Source organism: Anomaloglossus baeobatrachus, chromosome 11, assembly GCF_048569485.1.
Source record: "Anomaloglossus baeobatrachus isolate aAnoBae1 chromosome 11, aAnoBae1.hap1, whole genome shotgun sequence".
NCBI classification, from domain to species: Eukaryota; Metazoa; Chordata; class Amphibia; order Anura; family Aromobatidae; genus Anomaloglossus; species Anomaloglossus baeobatrachus.
In genome coordinates, this window is record NC_134363.1 from 54,413,833 (window position 1) to 54,426,062 (window position 12,230).

Below are 12,230 nucleotides of genomic sequence, written 5' to 3' on the forward strand. Positions count from 1 at the left end.
GCAGTGCTGTGCCGCACGGCACGGTGTTACTCACTCAGCCAATGATGAGGACACAGTTCTCGGTAAAACACTCGGCTGGATGGACGGGTCCCACAGACGGCTGCGGTGTTGTTTCTCCCGGCAGGTTGATGGTGACTGCCTTTCCCTGCACCTATGTAGTGTAACGGTTCCAATGGGTTCCCACCGGTAACCCGCTCCCCAGCTTGGATGGTTGCTGGAGGAGCCCCTTTTGCCCGCAGGCTCTGGCCCTGGGAACTTTAGCCTTGGCGGTGACTGTGTTTCCCTCTCTCAGTTGGACGGTTGCATTCTGTCGGGACTTGGCTGCTGGGAAACCCAGGAGGTTCCCTTCGCTAACGGATTTGGCAAATTCACGGCGACTCCTAGCCTTGCCGGGGTCCGTAAGCCCCTGCCGGATGGTGCTGGCTTCTCTTTGCGTACCGGTCCGGTAACGCCGGGCCACCGCCCGTCCACGGTCTTTACGGTTAGCTCCAATAGGCCACTCCTGCAGACGGTGACCACCGTCTGCCAACCTTGCTGATTTTTCCGGGCCACACACCCGGACCAACTTCAGTCTGCTCCTCTACCACTTTCCTTCCTCTCACTTCCACTTCCAAACTGAAAACTCTCTGCTTTTCCTGCCTCCAGGACTGTGAACTCCTCGGTGGGCGGGGCCAACCGCCTGGCCCACCCCCCTGGTGTGAACATCAGCCCCTGGAGGAAGGCAACAAGGGTTTGTGTCTGACTACGGTGTGCCTGACCGGGAGTGTGGGGTGTGTAGGTGTTGTTCTCTGTGGCCCCTGGCTTGTCCAGGGCGCCACAGTGCCACATATCATGATAGAAAGCTACACAATGAAAGTGCCATCTTATCTCAGTAAAGTGGTTGTCCCCTTTCAGAAAAAAAGCAAATGGTGCTTTACTCACCCTCCTCAGGTCCAGCATTGGGTCATGTTGTTAGATATTGGCCAATTACTGAACTCATCAGCTCCACCCATGTGAACAGCACATCCACCCTGCCCAAAGCCACTGAGATAATTGATTGGTCAATGTGCAGTTGCAGCAGTCAAAAACTGATTCTGGGAACAGTGCTGGACCCAGCGAGGGTGAATAAAGAATTGTTTGGTTTTCTTTAGAACATACTGCAGCCAGATGATGATGGTTTTCTGAAAAGAGGACAACCCCTTTAATGAACTTCTCGGTGCTCCCAAACAGTAATAATGGTTCTTTTAGTGAACCACACAGTAATAATGCCTCAATTGTGTTCCCACATTGTATTAAAGCACCTTTTAAATTTGCATAATAACAATGTCCACTATTGTGGACTGAAAAATATTTCATGTATTCGTACATCCCTTAACCAAGAAGCAGCAAAAACACTAGTGCATGCCCTCATTATCTCCCATCTGGACTACTGCAACCTTTTGCTCTGTGGCCTCCCTTTTAACAGTCTTGCATCTCTCGAATCTATCCTTAACTATGCTGCCGACTGATCCACCTCTTCCCCCACTATTCCCATTGCCCAGAGACTCCAGTTCAAAACGCTAACCATGACCTACAAAGCCATCCACAGCCTGTCTCCTCCATACATCTGTGACCTAATCTCACAGTACCTACAGTACAGACCTAAAGTTTGGACACACCTCATCTCTAGAACAACTGTTAAGAGGAGACTTTGTGCAGCAGGCCTTCATGGTAAAATAGCTGCTAGGAAACCACTGCTAAGGACAGGCAACAAGCAGAAGAGACTTGTTTGGGCTAAAGAACACAAGGAATGGACATTAGACCAGTGGAAATCTGTGCTTTGGTCTGATGAGTCCAAATTTGAGATCTTTGGATCCAACCACCAAGTCTTTGTAGAAAAGGTGAACGGATGGACTCTACATGCCTGGTTCCCACCGTGAACCATGGAGGAGGAGGTGTGATGGTGTGGGGGGGCTTTGCTGGTGACACTGTTGGGAATTTATTCAAAATTGAAGGCATACTGAACCAGCATGGCTACCACAGCATCTTGCAGCAGCATGCTATTTCATCCGGTTTGCGTTTAGTTGGACCATCATTTATTTTTCAACAGGACAATGACCCCAAACACACCTCCAGGCTGTGTAAGGGCTATCTGACTAAGAAGGAGAGTGATGGGGTGCTACGCCAGATGACCTGGCCTCCACAGTCACCAGACCTGAACCCAATTAAGATGGTTTGGGGTGAGCTGGACCGCAGAGTGAAGGCAAAAGGGCCAACAAGTGCTAAGCATCTCTGGGAACTCCTTCAAGACTGTTGGAAGACCATTTCCGGTGACTACCTCTTGAAGCTCATCAAGAGAATGCCAAGAGTGTGCAAAACAGTAATCAAAGCAAAAGGTGGCTACTTTGAAGAACCTAGAATATAAGACATAGTTTCAGTTGTTTCACACTTTTTTAAGTATTTCATTCCACATGTGTTAATTCATAGTTTTGATGCCTTCAATGTGAATCTAGAATTTTCAGAGTCTTGAAAATAAAGAAAACTCTTTGAATGAGAAGGTGTGTCCAAACTTTTGGTCTGTACTGTACCTGTACGTGATCTCCGATCCTCACAAGATCTTCTTCTCTATTTCCTTCTCATCTCCTCTTCCCACCATCGTATCCAAGATTTCTCCTGTGCCTCCCCCATACTCTGGAATGCTTTACCCCAGCATATCAGACTTTTATCTACCATGGAAACCTTCAAAAGGAACCTGAAGATCCACCTCTTCCGACAAGCCTACAACCTGCTGTAACCCTCAGTCCACCATAGCATCGCACCACCGTCTCCACCCCATCTACTGAATCCTCACCCATCCCCTGTAGACTGTGATCCCTCATGGGCAGGGTCCTCTCTCTTCCTGTACCAGTTTGTGTCTTGTATTGTTCATAATTATCCTATTTGCCTATGTATGTTCCCCCCCTTTTCAGATGTGAAACGCCATGGAATAAATGGCACTATAATAATAAATAGTAATAATATTAATAATAATAATTGTGTAATAACATACTATTTTTGCTCAATAGTTATAGTACCCAGGGGTGTAATGATCGCAGTTGCCGAGGGGATATTATACCAGGAAGGGGTCCAGGAGGCTGAGCATTATAGGAGAAAGGGGGTAAGGATAGAGTTTATTGTATCAGGATGGGGGACATTGTTATAGGATGGGGTGCAATGTTACATAATGCGGGACTTTATACCAGGAAGGGGCCTCACTATTATAGGATGGATCCAATAGGGGGGTCATTTTTACTAGAAGACCCCAGAATGTGGGACATTATTACAGGAAGAAGCAATTATGGGGCATATTATTAAATGAGTGAGATAGGACAGAGCACATTATTACATAGAGGGAAAACATATTTCTTTTTAGGATCTAGAACATCAAACAGGTGGGGGCAAGGTCTAAATTTTGCACAGGGGTCCACTGCACTGTTGTTAAGGCATTTATAATGCCTCTGAAAAAAAATAATACCACCCTGCGTACCCCTTTGACATTAATATTAGTCCCTCTTTGCCGAGTTTGAATGTTATAATACCCCCTGAGTTCCCCATGAAAAAGGCATAATTAGGGATGAGCAGGGGGATAGGGGGCTGCAAAAGGAAGGAAAATTGGAGTAAGAGCAGGAAAATTAACCTGCAAATAAATGTGGATTAGGAATATATAAAAAACAAATTACCTGGGCTCCTGCCTATTTTTTATAACCAGCACAGGCAAAGTGGACAGTTGGGGGCTTTAAGGCCTTTAGGGACTGCACAGCTGGAACGTCTAGTCTGTACAATAACAGACTAGAAGTTTTGATTACCAGCCAAGGTAGAGAGCTGGTGGCTTGTATTACCAGGTTGGGAAATTCCATGGTTATTGGACCCTTCCCAGCCTAAAAATAGCACCCTGCAGCCACCCAAGAACTAGCTAATCACATTAGATGTGCCAATTCTTATGCTTTGCTCGTCTCTTCCCAATTGCCCTGATATAGTGATAATTGGGGTGATACTTTGTGGGTTGTTTCAGTCTTTCAGTCTGCACAGGGGCTTTTAGGGACTGCACAGCTGGGACTTCTAGTCTGTATAAGAACAGACTAGAAGTTTTGATTACCATCCAAGGTAAAATAGAGAGCTGAGGGCTGGTATTGCCAGGCTGGGATATTCCATGGTTAATGGACCCTTCCCAGCCTAAAAATAGCACTCTGCAGCCACCCGAGAACTAGCTAATCACATTAGATGTGCCAATTCTTATGCTTTGCTCGTCTCTTCCCAATTGCCCTGATATAGTGATAATTGGGGTGATACTTTGTGGGTTGTTTCAGTCTTTCAGTCTGCGCAGGGGCTTTTAGGGACTGCACAGCTGGGACTTCTAGTCTGTATAAGAACAGACTAGAAGTTTGGATTACCATCCAAGATAAAATAGAGAGCTGAGGGCTGGTATTACCAGACTGGGAATTTCCATGGTTAATGGACCCTTCCCAGCCTAAAAATAGCAGCCTGCAGCCACCCGAGAAGTAGCTAATCCCATTAGATGTGCCATTTCTGATGCTTTGCTCGTCTCTTCCCAATTGACCTGATATAGTGATAATTGGGGTAATACTTTGTGGGTTGCTTCATTCTTTCAGTCTGCGCAGGGGCCTTTAGGGACTGCACAGCTGGGACTTCTAGTCTGTACAAGAACCGGGCTGGTCAGGTTTAGTAGCTTTAAGTAAGGTCTTATTTTACATTATTTTCCACATGTGCACTATAATGTGCATAACAGTCGCCTATCCACCCCCATTTGGGTACTGCACATACACAGATACAGTAACTTACATATACTCTTGTTTCAGACTTTTTACCCTTCATTAGGGCAAGACATGAGAACCATTTTTCTATGCAGCATCCTGTTTTAAAAAGGTCTTATGCTGTAAAATGTCGTACAGAACATTGACAAACGACATTTTACTATCTTCATCAACTAACACATGTTAACTAGCCTACATGACAAGCCTTAATAAATCCACTCATTTATTCTGGACCAGTGAATCATTGAGCGACAGCTCAGATGCCATATGGTGCTAAAGCCCAAGACAATACCATTGTTACGTCCTATTTAAATGACAAATTGCAGGGTTTACCTCCACCAAAACCTGTGAATAATGACTTCTGGGGATATTAAACCATATTAAAACAATAGACCGTGATACTGTAGATCTGCTGTGAATAAATCAGTGCTTTGATGAATAATTACATTGTTCGTACCATTGCCTATCACCTTGCTTTGAGGATGACCATTGAATTGCTCCATTGCATAATTATTGGTTTATTTTTCTAGCTTGACAGGTAACAGGATATAATCAATCACTAGATCCAGAAATGACTCATGCATGAACACAAATGGAACATTTGACACTTTAAAAGAGAAAAATGCATCATTGATTTAAGGCGGTGTGACCGTACGGACAGGTCAATGATGAGAACGGCACCTAATGAGCTCCTGTAGACTCTACGCACATAGATGAGGTCAGCCTCACTTGTAGATCGGTGAACGACCACTTATCTTTCATTATCATATTAGTAAAATTAGGCGAATCTGTATACAGTATTAAATAGAGCTATTAGATATACTTACTATAAAAAAATCCATGTCTGAATGGCTGTATGAGACTTTTCCAAATTTCACTGCCCAAAATGGCTGAAAACCACACGTCCTTGTTTGGAAAAACATAATAAAAGGAGCCATTTATCAACACAACTCCAGGCCACATCTTACTTGTGCTGCTGTGAGCAACCTGCATGGCCTAAAACCTGCTCCCATGGCTGCAGCATCTCCGGACTTGTCTCCCATGGCTGCAGCATCTCCGGACTTGTTTCCCATGGCAGCAGCATCTCCAGACTTGTCTCCCAAGGCTACAGCATCTCTGGACTTGTCTCCCATGGCTGCAGCATCTCCAGACTTGTCTCCCATGGCTGCAGCATCTCCGGACTTGTATTCCATTGCTGCAGCATATCCGGACTTGTCTCTCATGGCTGCAGCAGGTCCGGACTTGTCTCCCATTTCTGCAGCATCTCCGGACTTGTCTCCCATGGCTGCAGCATCTCCGGACTTGTTTCCCATGGCAGCAGCATCTCCAGACTTGTCTCCCAAGGCTACAGCATCTCTGGACTTGTCTCCCAAGGCTACAGCATCTCTGGACTTGTCTCCCATGGCTGCAGCATCTCCAGATTTGTCTCCCATGGCTGCAGCATCTCTAGACTTGTCTCTCATAGCTGCAGCATCTCCGGACTTGTCTCCCATGGCTGCAGTATCTCTAGACTTGTCTCTCATGGCTGCAGCATCTCCGGACTTGTTTCCCATGGCTGCAGCATCTCCAGACTTTTCTTCCATGGCTGCAGCATCTCCAGACTTGTTTCCCATGGCTGCAGCATCTCCAGACTTGTCTCCCATGGCTGCAGCATCTCCGGACTTGTATCCCATTGCTGCAGCATATCCAGACTTGTCTCTCATGGCTGCAGCAGGTCCGGACTTGTCTCCCATTTCTGCAGCATCTCCGGACTTGTCTCCCATGGCTGCAGCATCTCCGGACTTGTCTGCCATGGCTGCAGAATCTCCAAACTTGTCTCCCATGGCTGCAGCATCTCCGGACTTGTCTCCCAAGGCTACAGCATATCTAGACTTGTCTCCCACGGCTGCAGCATCTCCAGATTTGTCTCCCATGGCTACAGCATCTCCGGACTTGTCTCCCATGGCTGCAGCATCTCCGGAATTGTCTCCCATGGCTGCAGCATCTCTAGACTTGCCTCTCATAGCTGCAGCATCTCCGGGCTTGTCTCCCATCAAGCACATCTGTATTCTCTGTACGTTGTCCTGAGAAAGAGAATGGATATGTCCTCGAAACGCGTAGACTTGTGAAAATAAAGGGAAGAATTTTACTAACACCATCTGGACTCCTGTGGTTTGGCGCGGTATTCAAACCTGCTTTTCTCCTGCTGTCTGATATATCAAGCACATCTGGCACATCATTGGTTGATGAGGGAGCTGCCAGCAGAGGATCTTGATGATTTCCCAAGTGCATTTAGCAGCAGAACCTTCCTCAGACGACCATTAATAACATCAGTGATAGCAGCCGAGGCTGTAAGTCCCGGGATTTTTGCAAGTGGTGCTCATACTCCAAACTGGATAAGTCAAGATGTTTTGCAAATTTTGTTTCCTTATTTTTATAATTTGCATATCAGTAACGTCTCTATTAATGCTGTTGCAATTTCAATGTTGAGGAGTGTATACATGTACATGTACATGTATATATGCTGTAATAGTCCTTATTTTAAAGCACTACTGCAGCGTGTTTTTTTATTGTATTGCTGCTTTAAATCTAAGTCCTCTTCTCCTTGTCTTATACTTACCTACAAACGTCTTCTTCCTTTTCCGACGTCACTCCAATTGGCTTCTTGTGATTTGTGACCTGCCGGAAGCTCCAGTGTTTTATGAGCTGGAGATCACAACTCAATGTAAAGGGGGCTTTACACGCAGTGATATCGCTAGCGATGTCACTGGTGAAAGCACCTGCCCCCGTCGTTCGTGTGTCACGGACAAATCACTGCCCGTGGCGCACAAAATCGTTAGGAGCCGTCACACGGACTTACCTGCCAAGCGAACCGCCTCCTTTCTAAGGGGGCGGTACATGCGGCGTCACAGCGGCGTCACTAAGCGGCCGCCCAATAGAAGCGGAGGGGCGGAGATGAGCAGCCCTAACATCCCACCCACCTCCTTCCTTCCTCGTTGCGGGTGGCCTCAGGTAAGCTTAAGTTCGTCGTTCCCGAGCTGTCACACGTAGCGATGTGTGCTGCCTCGGGAACGACGAACAACCTCCGTCCTGCAACAATCAACGATTTTTTGAAACTGAATGACGTGTCAACGATCAACGATAAGGTGAGTATTTTTGATCGTTAACGACCGTTCGTTGGTGTCACACGCAACGGCGTCACTAAGGATGCCGGATGTGCGTCACTGAATCCGTGATCCCGGCGATATATCGTTAGATACAACGTTGCGTGTAACGGGGCCTTTAGTCTGTGAGAGACTCAAATTGGCCTCATTCTGAGCTCATTCTGGCCACATTGTAACCTCATTCTGCCCTCGTTCTGGCCATGTTCTGGCCACATCCTGACCTCATTCTGCAATCGTTCTGGCCTCATTCTGCCCTCGTTCTGGCCATGTTCTGGATACGTTCTGACCTCATTCTACCCTCGTTCTGGCCACGTTCTGACATCATTCTGCCCTCGTTCTGGCCACGTTCTGACCTCATTCTGCCCTCGTTCTGGCCACGTTCTGACATCATTCTACCCCGTTCTGGCCATTTTCTGGCCCCGTTATGACCTTGCTCTGACCACGTTCTGACCTCATTCTGCCCTCGTTCTGACCTCGTTCTAACCCTATTCTCACCTCATTCTGATCTCGTTCTGGCCATATTCTGACGTCATTCTTCCCTTGTTCTGGCCATGTTCTGGCTTCATTGTGCCCTTGATCTGGGCCTCATTCTGGACTCATTCTGCCCTCAACCTGGCCTTGTTCTGGCTTCATTCTGCCCTCGATCTGGCCTTTTTCTGGCCTTATTCTGCCCTCATTTTAGCATCATTCTGCCCTCGTTCTAGCATCATTCTGCCCTCATTCTGGCTTTGCTCTGGCCTTATTCTGCCCTCATTGTGGCTTCATTCTGACCTCATTCTGCCATCATTCTAGCCTTATTATGCCCTCATTCCGGCCTCGTCCTAGTCTTATTTTGCCCTCACTCTTGCATCATTCTGACCTTGTGCTGACCTCGCTCTGGCCTCGTTCTGGCCTCATTCTGCCCTTGTTCTGGCCTCATTCTGCCCTTGTTCTGGCCTCATTCTGGCCTCATTCTAACCTTGTTCTTGTTCATTCTGGCCTCGTTCTGGCTTTGTTCTGGCCTTATTCTGCCCTCATTGTGGCTTCATTCTAGCCTCATTCTGGACTCATTCTGGCCTCATTCTGGCTTCCATAGACATGTACTGAGAGCTTGTGACGTAACTTCCCACTTCTGGCCAGAGAGAAGTTACAGACATAAGATGGTGCTGTGAGACCAGAGCGGCATCGGTAAAAGGTGACAACACCAAAAGGGGAGTATGTGACAGGGGGCTGAGATTTAATGTGCCACTACAGATCTGCAAAAAAAACCCTAACAAAATGCTGGAGTGGTGCTTTAAGAAATCCAGTGTGCATATAAGGTTTATAATATCTGCACTTCTATCTTTATATATATATATACCATACAATATACAATGGACCACTCTTCATGTAGCATAATCCATATATATATAGTAACTTGGTTTGAGAACGTTTTGCAAGACAAGCAAAGCTATTTCACCGTGCACACTTCCGGTTCCGTCCTTTTACTGCGTTCTGACCCGCTCTGGAGGTAACTTTCTGTCCATATGTACTGTTACTGAATATAGTATACTATTGCACAGTACAGTATATACTATATAGCATGTCTATCAATTTGCATTTGTGGATACAGTATTGTACTTTCTTATTGATAACCAGTGCAGCACATTGCTTGTACTGTATCTCCCGCACACCAATTCTATTGTAAGCTAAAATGCAGTTTAATCTGCTTTATATGTTTTTGACAGTACAGTATTCTGTATTAGTGTACTGTAATAATTTTATATGAATACAGGACATTATTTTGTATTACTGTAATCAGTTTGTATAAATACTGGAAATATTTTTGGGTTGTGGAACGAATTGTCTGCGTTTCAATTATTTCTTATGGGAAAATTCGCTTTGATATAAGAGTAACTTGGCTTAAGAGCACACTCGAATTATGCTTGTAATACAAGGTTTCACTATATATAATATATATATATATATATATTTATGTGTATATATACCGCACAGACCAAAGGTTTGGACACACCTTCTCATTCAAAGAGTTTTCTTTACTTTCAGGACTCTGAAAATTGTAGATTCCCATTGAAGGCATCAAGACTATGAATTAACACATGCGGAATGAAATACTTTAAAAAGTGTGAAACAACTGAAAATATGTCTTATATTCTAGGTTCTTCAGAGTAGCCGCCTTTTGCTTTGATTACTGCTTTGCACACTCTTGGCATTCTCTTGATGAGCTTCAAGAGGTAGTCACCGGAAATGGTCTTCCAACAGTCTTGAAGATGTTCCCAGAGATGCTTAGCACTTGTTGGCTCTTTTGCCTTCACTCTGCCGTCCAGCTCACTCCAAACCATCTCGATTGGGTTCAGGTCTGGTGACTGTGGAGACCAGATCATCTGGCGTAGCACCCCATCACTCTCCTTCTTAGTCAAATAGCCCTTACACAGCCTGGAGGTGTGTTTGGGGTCATTGTCCAGTTAAAAAATAAATGATGGTCCATCTAAATGCAAACCGGATGGAATAGCATGCGGCTGCAAGATGCTGTGGTAGGCATGCTGGTTCTGTATGCCTTCAATTTTGAATAAATCCCCAACAGTGTCACCAGCAAAGCACCCCCACACCATCACTCCTCCTCCACCATGCTTCACGGTGGGAACCAGCCATGTAGAGTCCATCCGTTCCCCTTTTCTACAAAGACACGGTGGTTGGATCCAAAGATCTCAAATTTGGACTCATCAGACCAAAGCACAGATTTCCACTGGTCTAATGTCCATTCCTTGTGTTCTTTAGCCCAAACAAGTCTCTTCTGCTTGATGCCTGACCTTAGCAGTGGTTTCCTAGCGGCTATTTTACCATGAAGGCCTGCTGCACAAAGTCTCCTCTTAACAACTGTTCTAGCGATGAGGTGTGTCCAAACTTTTGGTCTGTACTGTATATCGTCATAATAAGGAATATTCCACAGTAGGGTCCTTTGTATCCCATAATTCCCATAAGTACAACCTTCCAATTGGTCATTTCTACGATACAGGATTGAACTGACAAATCGTCTGTTTTCCAGTCCTGCTAATTAAATATCACAATAAGCGAATATTCGCACTACTACCAATTAAAACCACTTGGCCGGATTCCAGGAATTGTCAATTTCATTTGTAACAATCTCTCTCTTTGTCAGGGATCCATCTGATTCACAATAACATGGAGTTGGCAAATCTCATTATCTCCACTTGGCAGTGTTAACACAGTCTGATCAGGAGCATGTGCGCCTGAAATCTGGATGACTTCAGTAATGGCCCATAATTAAATTGGGATGGATATTCTGTCAGCGGATCATTCTACAATTGCATTACTCCTGTTTAATGCACGGGGTAGTAAATATAATATTGCACATGTCTGAACAATTGCGGGATAAAGTAGACGTGTCGCGTACAGAATCAAATCTAAACATAACAGTCACATACGATATTCTTTAAACTCCATATTTCTTATGTATCCACTTATACTTGTTCTCTATTAGGTGGATATAAACTCATGTGGATACCTGCATACTTCCAGTTTGGTGTAAGGTATTAAAAATTGGGGGCCGGGACTGATGTAGTTAAATAAGAATTAAATAAAATGATTGCACTTTAGAAGCAAATTTCTATCCTGCAATACCACCTTTCACCACTCAATGGGGGATTTTTTTTTCATAGACATATGTACAACAGCGCCCCCATCTCTGATTTGACACGTTCTAGAAAAGCACTAAAGTTAAACATATACATAATGTATCTATAGTGACCCCCTATTTATGCTTGTCCTTATATGAAGGCAGATGCAGCACGCTCTATAATATGGGGTTTTACAGAGGTAATCTCTCTGAAATGCATTGCTACTGATGGAGAATATGTGACTTTCTGAGTATAGACCCATAGTAATTCTATGGGCCGTTCCATATATCCTCACCCTCATTTTTTTACACGTGCATGAGCCCTTATATTCCTTCTATAGTAAACGAATAAAAAAAAAAAAAGTTGCATGCAGCCTGTGGATGTCAATGTATTATGGACCAACATATGTTTCTTTCCTCTTCTTTCTTCTTGGCTCAACACATCCTAAGCTCAGGGGTATAAATTAGCCAACTTTGAAAAAAAATATTTTGTGATATTCTATTGGGAGACGTTTATACTCTATGTATCTATATGCGGCCACCTAGTGGCTGGGATGGGAATTGCAACCTGTCAAAAATGTAGGTGGCAAACACAATAAAGTACAGAACTGAAAATGTGTTCATTTGTTCAATTTATAATCTGATTTTTTTTTTTCTAATAGCTGAAGAATACACTTCCTCCAATAAAGGGCATCTCAGAAA